This window comes from Macaca fascicularis, chromosome 19 (assembly GCF_037993035.2).
Source record: "Macaca fascicularis isolate 582-1 chromosome 19, T2T-MFA8v1.1".
In the NCBI taxonomy this organism is placed as follows: domain Eukaryota; kingdom Metazoa; phylum Chordata; class Mammalia; order Primates; family Cercopithecidae; genus Macaca; species Macaca fascicularis.
In genome coordinates, this window is record NC_088393.1 from 38609103 (window position 1) to 38618691 (window position 9589).

Consider the following 9589-nt stretch of genomic DNA (forward strand, 5'->3'; position numbering starts at 1 on the left):
TCCCCTCCCTCAAGTCTGGCTGGGGCCCATATGATAAATGACATATGTCATTCTGTCAGGAGGGAAGGGTGGGTCAGTGATGTATGACTCTGCTGAAAAGGAAATCGACTGTTTGGCATGGTGCAGGCTCTTCTCCACCAGGATTTAGTTTCAGAACTCTGAAATGAATTCTCCGACGTTTCAAGTGCATACTTAGGGCAGGGTGATGGGAGGCCTGGGAAATCGTACTCCATCCTCCCGCTGCCCTTCCCATGGCAAAAAGCAAAAAAAAAAAAAAAAAAAAAGGAAAAAAAAGAAAGAAAATAGGCGTTCTGTTGCTGGATACCTGCAAAAGGCCACGCACGTGTCGAAGTCCCTAGCTGTCGCAACACCGTGGGTTATTAAAAAAATGTGACTTAAAAAAAAAAAAGAAAGAAAGAAAAGAAATTAAGTGGAGTTAGGTTAGCCCTTTTATTTATTTATTTTTTAATGGCAAAGGGCTGACACAAAAGCAAGATAAAAATTAGCATGTTTGAAGTAATCGTCCCGCAGCTTGACATCTGCATAGTAAATTTTAAAGGAAAAAAATGTGTCAGACAGCCATGAGCCGCCTCGCCCTCCCCCTTTCATTAGCTCACTGCCAGGGTGGCACTGCTGAACCTCATTATGGCGAGAGGATTTATGAAGCTGAACCCAATGGCAAAGAAAAGGCATCTGTCAATAATTGTAGGGAGCTGCACTCACAGCTTTGAAATCTCATTAAGTATGCAGTTATCAGGCATAAAGATCAAAAACATTACTCAACTCCGACAGAATCTTATGGAGGAACATTAATTAGCAACAGGCCTACAGTACAAAAAAAAAAAAAAAAAAAACCACAGACTTCCTCTCACACCTGCCCAACCCACAAACCTAAAGCAACACTCCCCCTCCCGCCTGAAAAAAAATAATTCCCAGCATCTGAAACTGATCAAGAACATGAAACAAGAGAGAGGCACACAGAAAAGGGGAAAGGGAGGGAAGGGGTGGGCGGCGGGCAGGGAGGAGGGGAGAGGGAGGGCGGGGAAATTCAGTTGAGAAAGCCTTGGCGGTGAGGAGAGAAAAGGAAGAAGCTGTCAAACTTGAGAAGGATGTCAGTGCGGGCCCTGATTACTGGGGCCTATGGAGTTCTCAGACCTTTTATCATCCTCACCATCAAAACCAGCCTGGGAGTCACTGCCGGGAGGACTGGGGGCTGCAAGTCTGCAGCCCGGGCCCAGGGCCCAGAGCCCAGGACCCTCTCCTCCAGCCCCTGCTTACCTGGCAGGCAGGAGGCTGCAGGGCCAAGACCCAGGAGGTAGGCCCCGGTTTCCCCAGCCAGTCTGCACCCAGCCGGCTAAAGCTGGCAGCAAGACTCGCCTTCACAGGCTCTGGATATAGGCCAGGCAACCACTGTGTTCACCTTCCATCTCTCAACCGCTGTAACACACCTTTTTCTTCCTCCAAAGAGACTGCAGCATCCCCTTCTCACACATGCACCCTCTGTTATTTGAGTCCTGTGTGCAATCCCTTACTGAAAAATACAATATAGATGGGGGAAGGCACGTGGAAACTGCCAAGCTGACCCTGAATCCCGAGGCCTCCAGACCTCTGTAACACACTTGGGACAAGGTGCAGCTCATTATGGGTGTCCAGGAGATCCACACACCAGTTTGACTCTAGGATCCCCAGGAAGTTAAAATTAAATGACAAGTTACCTGCCCCACCAAGATGCATCAGCAAAGAGTAATGTACATAATGTACATGTGTTTCGGAAACATCCCACAAGTATTGCACACTTGGGGTCTCAGGCAAACTTCCCTGATGTCCTGTGGTGGTCTGGATCCAGGGTAGATGAACAGAGGCCTGATGGCATGGAAGTACGTCTCAAATACCATTCAGGTTTCAGTCCAACAGGCAACATCAGCCACCCCCGGACATGGCATGCAACAGTGAGGCACCATCTGTAGCTCCCCCCCCCATGAAAGGTGTAGGAAAATAATAAAGTAGATATTCTGCATTTTATTTCCCTTATTGCACTGTTATAGAAAGGTGGCCTTCTCTGCTTACCTGCTAGCATGCTCGCTCGCTCTCTCGCTCGCGCTCTCTCTCTCTCTCACACACACACACGCGCACACACACACACACACACACAGCACTTCCCACAATCCCACACCATAAGAAACCCTACAGAACAGCTCCTTTGATCTGAATCCTCTGCTAGCATTCTCTTAGCTCCTCACTCACTCCTAAGCCACATTCTTCCCTGGTTCCACGGCTACTTCTGAAGTGTTTACCTCTCTGGTCTACTCAGAAGACAATGGTCACCTTTTCATAATTAGCCACATCTTTAAGAAAACCGGTATGAAGATTCCTAGGCAACCAGCCTGGAGATCCCTCCAAACCAAGGCCCATCTTTTCCAATAAATGCTTCTCCTTTAGAATATCAATGAACACAGCTCGAATAAACTGTCACCTATGACCAAAAATAGTCAGGAACACTTGTCTATAAACCAGACTTGATGAGAAGGCATTTTAGCAGGAGTATTACAATAAGGTGTTTATATTTTTTATGTGCTTACCATATTACCTTTATTATGTGTAACATCAAAGTGATTATAGCAATTACATCTAACAGAATTAATTACAGAACTTCCCATCATTCCAGGATACATAATGCATTAGAGGTAAGCCAAAGAAAGAAAACATCTTGATTGTAGTAACTATTGTTGGGGTATATTTTCTCCAGCAGCAATGCCACACCAACGGCAGCTTTCAGAGCAATGGAAACTGACAGGTTTAACAGGGAAAAAGCTGTATTTTCTTAAAATTGAGCTCACGCTTTTTGCTTAATAGTACGTTGGTGATAGTGGACATATAAAATCAATTTAATTTTTTAAGTGTAAATCTTTGAAAAGTGCTGGTTAATCCACCCAACCAATGTTACTACATAAAGGAGAAAGCACATGGGTGAAAGACTTACAAGTCTTTACGTATGCAAAATAAATTCACTCAAGGCTTCATTAATATTAATTTAAATTCAAAACCCATTTACATTAAATTGTTCATTAAAAATTGCCTATTTTATGCAACATGCATTTCTCAAAGAACTCAGAGGAAACTGAATACATAGGACTAGATTTAATGATGGGAATGGAAAATCAAAAGTAAATGAATTGGAGTCATTTCACGTATATTACCAAACAGCCCTTTGCTCTCCATTAAGGATGGGTTCCACTTTGGGGAACAAACATATATTCTGAATATTGTGTCTTCTACTGCTATAAACTTGTAAGCATGACCTCTGGCCTACCACAGAGGAAAAAGAAGAAAAACAAGAGAAACTGGTGGAAGGGAGAGGGCAGCCAATCCAAAACTGGGCTTGGAATAATGCAGGGAGGGTTTGCCTTCGGATCATACCTGGATTCACAGTGCATTGAGAGTTAGGCTTGCATTTTTAAAAATGTACATAAGTTAGCATCTGCCAGTGCCCCTCTTGATCTAGAACTAACAGTGTCTCTCTCCCCTATACTCTACCCTTTACATTCCTTTATTCCCTTAGCCAGGTGAACAGGAACATGAAGACAAGGAGTTGGTAAGTTCCCTGTGCTCTCCCTCCTGACAACAATCTGAACCTACCCTGTTTCCCCAACAGCTGTTCTGGATGAAGAAAACACAGTCATAATTAATAACATGTGTCCTGACAGTATGAATTAATAATTTATCATTAAGCCCAAACAAATTTAAATTATTCTTCAAGAGCCACACCTTTGCATATCTGAGAAAATAAGGTAAGGAGATGGTTAAAATGTCCAGGTAACGTGACCTTCAGTGAACCACTCGCCCCCGCCCCCCTGACTGTATCTCTTGGACTATTCTTGTTGAAATGCTAAAATAATTTACAGAATTGAAAGTAATTAAACCCAAGAATCGAAATGCTGATCAAACTAAGTGCATGTGCTAGAAATGTCTTCTTTTTTAAATGGGGCTTATAAAATATTCAATATTTGGTCAAGGACACTATGTAATCTTTCTAATAAAGATTCCTAAACCTAGAGTATGACAGTTGTTCAGGCAAGTGGTCATAAGAAGATTATGTTCTATTACTGTCTTTTTTTTTTTTTTTTAAACTTCCAAAAATGCATAGCGTTATTCTGGTCACAAACAGTGACCTGAATTTTTAAGTCCATGTCTAAACGTAAATTTCTATAAATGGTGAAAAATTAAGAAAAGCTACCAAGTCTACGTCTCCAGTCCTTACAATTCAGAGTCTTTTTTTTTTTTTTTTTAAAGAAAATCCAGAAACGGGAAAAATATTGATAGCCATTGTTTAGTGGGATTTAAAAATTTAATGACTAACTGCAAATACTGGAAACTGGAATTAATCTGTCTGGATTTTTTTAAAAAGGCTTACAGACATTTAAATGCATGTATCGGGACACTTTATCAACCTAACATAAAATTGTCATCTTATCTTATTATATGACTATTTTATGCACGTGTCAAAGAATTTAAAAATGACTGCCTGTCTATTGAGTCTAATTACAACTGCACATTATCTGTCTGGATGTACCAGTCCATATCATTGTTACTAAATACAATATATTGTATTCACCTTTCATTTGTAACTTCAGACAGAGAAACCACAATTTAGAGCATAACTAAAACACAGACACACACACAGAGTGAACACCTGCAAGGGTTTGGGATACGGGATACCACTGTTCCCTTCTGTCCTTTTCCCCTCCATGGGTTTTGAGGGTAGTGCTACAGGGCTGTGACAAAGCAGCTGATTTGAAAGACCCATCTACCTACCTGGGCTGGACACTAACACAGAAGGGTAGACACACACACCCTACTTTATTTCATTTTTATTAATTTTTTTACGACACGACCAAAGCTATTTTTACCCTCTGCCCAGTGACAAGCAGGGATGAAAATGGGGCAGGAGGAAAGCCTTACAAACTGCACTTGGAATAACTGTGAACTGCTGCCACTCTTGGATTAAACATGGCTGTGTGCACCAGGACCAGGCACTTCCGACTCCTTTCCTCTCTGCCTCCCTGCCCGCCTGCCTGCCGCAGCCCTAGCCCCAGCCTGACTCTGGCAGGACACGTGTGAAAGAGAAAGCACCACAAGAGGTCCAGGCACTCTGCCCTCAAGAAGGTAGATCCTTTCTCTTTCCAGAAATCCCAGGAGTGGAGGGCGGGGGGTAAAGGAATGGTTTTAATTCTCTCAACTCACCTGGGTTTCACGGCATTTCCCACGGCCCTGAGCAGTCACCTTTCATTCTAATCACTCGACAAAACAATCTTTAGCAAAAAGAGGGGAAAAGGCAGACGTGTGAGGCAATTTAGGGAATCGCTGCTGAGGCATCAGTTATTGACTATCTGGCTCCTGTTTATGAGCGTGCTCAAGGCAAAACTGAGAACAAAATGACAACATCAACAGCTCACAATCAAGTGTGGCCCTGGAGAGCACTGAAGCCCTAACTGACAGCTGTCAAGATAATGGGGACACTGCAGCTGATTCTGGAAGGTTCTCTTCCCCAAGTGGACGTCCAGGGGAATAGCCTTGCCTCCCACCTCCTTTGTTTTTCTCCTTCGTCTTCTTGGTTTTCCTTTTTAGAATTTGCATTGTTGCTCTCATTTCGTAGGAAATGGGGGAAGAAAAATCATAGAACGGTCAAAATCAGTCCCTCTGCCACCTTGCTACAGAGTAGAATACCTGTCCAAGGAGAAATACATGGCAGGTCTGAGAGGAAATAAATTCCCAAAGCTAAGGCCGAAATGCCCTTCTGAATGCTCCATGTGCTTCCGAGAGAGAAGGGAAAAGCTCCTCCCCGGAGCTGCCCGATGTGTGGACCAGACTTAGGAAGGTGTCATCTGGACATCACCAGGTGGGCCACCTCTTAGGCATGCCCATGTCTACTGGCAACATGAAACCCCCTTCTGCCTGTTCCAGGGGGATCCACAGTGTTCTGTGACGCCAGCAGACCCTAGGGGGTCCAAGTCACTTTCACAAAAGTCAGGATGCTTGAAGATGTACCCTCGCCTTGTTTTTACCACCTAAGAACTCCATAGAACATTACCCCCTTTCAAGGAACACAGCTCGCTGGCAAGTTGTGGAGCGATGGTTTCTTTTTTATTTTCTTTTTGGAAGCATAAGAAATGGTCTTTTACGATTTCACATTTGCCTCCAGAAAATTAATATAACTAAGTAAAATATCTGCTATTAAGTATTACACTAAAATTTTTCTGGCATTTTCAGAAATGTTTTTGAAAAACCACTCTGAAGAGGAGAAAGTCATGCTTTAAGCAAGGGATAATGGTCATTTTGCCTGAAGGACACTGTCCTTCCCTAACCCCACTCCTCTGAGCTTCTAAAGGCAGCAACATCTGTCCAGCACAAACGCACAGCCCCTGGAAATTACAGGTCTCAAGGAAGCAAACTCCCGCCCAGGTTTCTCTTTGGCAGGTAAAGAAACCTCTCTTTCTCTTTGAGAAAAGACACTAAGCCATGCATAGTTTCTATCAAAACACCAAAAAATCCTAAAGTACAGAAATATGTATTTTCAGGGATTCTTGGAGCCTCCTTCGGCCTTCGGGAAAGCAATGATACATTGGCCTAGATATGAAGACTGTGTGTACCTGTGTGCCACGTCTGTTCACCCTACCCAGCTCCTGGCCTTTTGTGGTTGTTATTCTACCCCAGACCATTAAAAGGGCCCTAATTCCTATGACATGATTATCCAGGTACCAAAGCCCATTTGTCACCTGCAGCAGAAAATTGAGTTAATGCACAACTAAAGGCAGCCAGGACTGTGTAATATCAACTTGATTACATCAAACTAGCTGCAAACCTAATTCTGCTGGATGACACTGCGTCGAGCTTGTCATCTCCAATCATTAAAGCTGTCAGGAATCCATCAGGTTTACAGCTAATTAGGTGAACACTAATGAAGCTGGCAAAACAACTTTTCTTTTTTTATGGCTGAGCGGACCTTTCAGTTTGGAGGGGAAAAAAAATTCTCGAGTATTCTCAAGGTTGCTGGGGACTGGATTTCCAGTTACCAATCAGCAGACATCTTTCTTTTTCCCACTCTCTCTCTCTCTATCAGTACAAAGCAATCAATTTGTCATCACTCCCAGTATGCCACAAAAGCTGGCATGAACCTTATAACTTGCAGCTGGGAGAACTGAAAAAGAGGAGAAAAAAAATGGGAAGTTTCTTGTCCATCCAAACAAACAAACCAACCAAAAAAACCTCTGTGCATACTTATCACCAGCCTAAATGTGGAGTTTTTTTTTTTTTTTTTTTTCTCCACTCTTCTTAAATAAGCAGCTCTTCAGTCAGCCTCCACCCCCTCCTCCACATGTCCATTAGGCAGAGGCATTCTGATAAAGTAAATCCAAAACCCGAGTATGGGAAAGAAAGAAAGCACTCATGCTGCCAGCTTCTGATTGACCATTAAGCTATTGATGAATGTGCCTGTCAGGAGAGAGACAATTAAATCAAATATGAAACAAAGTCGTTTTGACGGGTCATTTTGATAGAGCAAAACCATTCTTCCATCTCCTATTAGTCCTGCAGTCAAGTTTTTTATATAATGAATTTTTCTTAACTGACCTGAGATTTCCTGGCTGGCTTTCTTTTTTAATAATAAAAAAAAAAAGTGCAGAAAGGTTAGTGAACAGGTTGCTCTAAAAATAAATAAATAAATAAAGCCAACAGCAGGTTCCCTCCTCCTCTGATATTTTTCTGGAGGAAGCTATCAAATATGAGTCTCAGATTGGCAGGGTGCAACTGAAGAGATGAACTAGAGAGAGAGTTCTGAACCAAATGTAAAGATGTAATCACATATGGTTCATTGGATGGAGGCACACACATACCTTAAAATGTGTATCCAAAAAGGAAAGAAAAAAAAAATTTTCAAAGACTGGAAGAAGCCCAAGACATTCCTACTACTCAACTTTGTGAAGGATTCCTCCAAAGTTTCAGAGTTTATTTTGGGTAGATAAGCTCATTGCTTGAGCCTGGAATTTAAAGTAGAAGGTGGGACGGGCAAGAAGCAAGCTCCAGGAGGTTAACTAGGGAGGCGGCAAGCTCCCTACAATCACTCCTGGAATTTTCAAACTTTCTAAATTTGGGCAACACAGAGGACAGAGAACAAAACCTGCATCCTAAGCCCCAAACCAACCCTGTTTTCTTCTGAGATTTTCTGAAGACACTGGCAGGCAAGTACATTTCTGGAAGAAGAGAGAATTATCATTCCTTCTCTGTGACCCCGTGTAAGGGGTCTGGAGTGCAGAGTGCAGCCAACGTGTGAGGTCCCCTGGCAGTGCCGGCTGGCGTGATGGAAATTATGGGCACGATGGGTACAACGCCTTCATCCAAGATGGGCACCAGCCAATGCCCTGACCCTACTCTCTGCCCTTTCCTCTAACATCAAAAGAGAAGTAAAAGAAAGGAAGAGGAAACAGAAGAAAGGAAGCCCCACTTAACCCTCCCCTTCAGGGAGCATCTGAACTCTGCACATCTGAGTGTTACTCATATCAAAATACATCACGTCCATATGTGGTCCTCTCGGCAATTCGCCCCAAATCCCAAAGTTGCACTGACAGGCCCCTCCTGACGTCACAGAGCTTGGCCTCACTATTCCAAGTGATTTATTGATGTTTATTGGGAATGAATAGATCAAAGGCAGCAGCATGACGGGCGATCAATCAGTCATCAAATCAAGGATGGCAACGGGCCAGAAACCCTTCTTCCAGGCAACATGCCCCCAACCGACATTATTGCAAAATAATGTTATGTGTGTGGTTTTTGTTTTGTTTTCAGTGATGCGTTTTCCAGAAAAGAAAAGAAAAAAAATCGGCTCAGTCTTAACAGGAGTTGACACTCCCGGTTGAAGAAAGAAAAAAAAAAAAAAAAAAAAAGGAGGAACAAAAAAGTACTCACACACGTCCCAGAACTAAGTGCTATGCGGAGATGAGGGTGGGAGCAGCAGTACAAGGAGGGGGTGGGGGCAAGGAAACACAAACAGGGGAGAAGGAAACGCCAGCATCTAACATGGACTTGACAGTCATCTGACAATACCCAGACCCTGTGCGCTCCGGTTTCCACCGCTGTGCCCAGTTTGGGCCCAAGAAATGAGGAATCAATCGGATTAGCACTAAGGTGGCCAAGGGGACTGGCTCGTTCACTCGCTCGCGCTCCCTGGCTCGGCGGACACCGGGCAGTCTCCCGCCGGTCGGCCGCCCGCAGGACGCGGAAGGTGTCCCGGGGAACTCAGGTGACCCCGCCCGCCCCCCACAGAAAAAGCCAGACCGGGGTTGCTTCCCATCCCCTCTGGAGCCGGAGAGCTCAGGAGGCAGGGACCTGGCGCGGCTCAGCGCGCCCAGCAAGCGGCTCCCCAAGTGGGTGCGAGAGGGAAGAGGGCAGAGCGCGGCGGGGCGTCCGGGGGGCGCCCGGTACCCGAGGCGGGCGCACGCACCCAAACAGGAGAGCTGCACCCGGAGTTACTCAGCGCGGGCAGAGGAGCGGGGCGAGGAGCGGGGTCGCGCCCGCTGGAGGCGCGGGGCGAGCGGAG

The 9589-nt window shown here is 44.5% G+C and overlaps 1 protein-coding gene across 1 annotated transcript in view; it reads right to left on the bottom strand.

Moving 5' to 3' along the window:
- The window catches only part of TSHZ3 (teashirt zinc finger homeobox 3), a 75539-nt gene that overhangs the window by 65695 nt on the left and 255 nt on the right, over positions 1-9589 (bottom strand). The window lies entirely within an intron of this gene.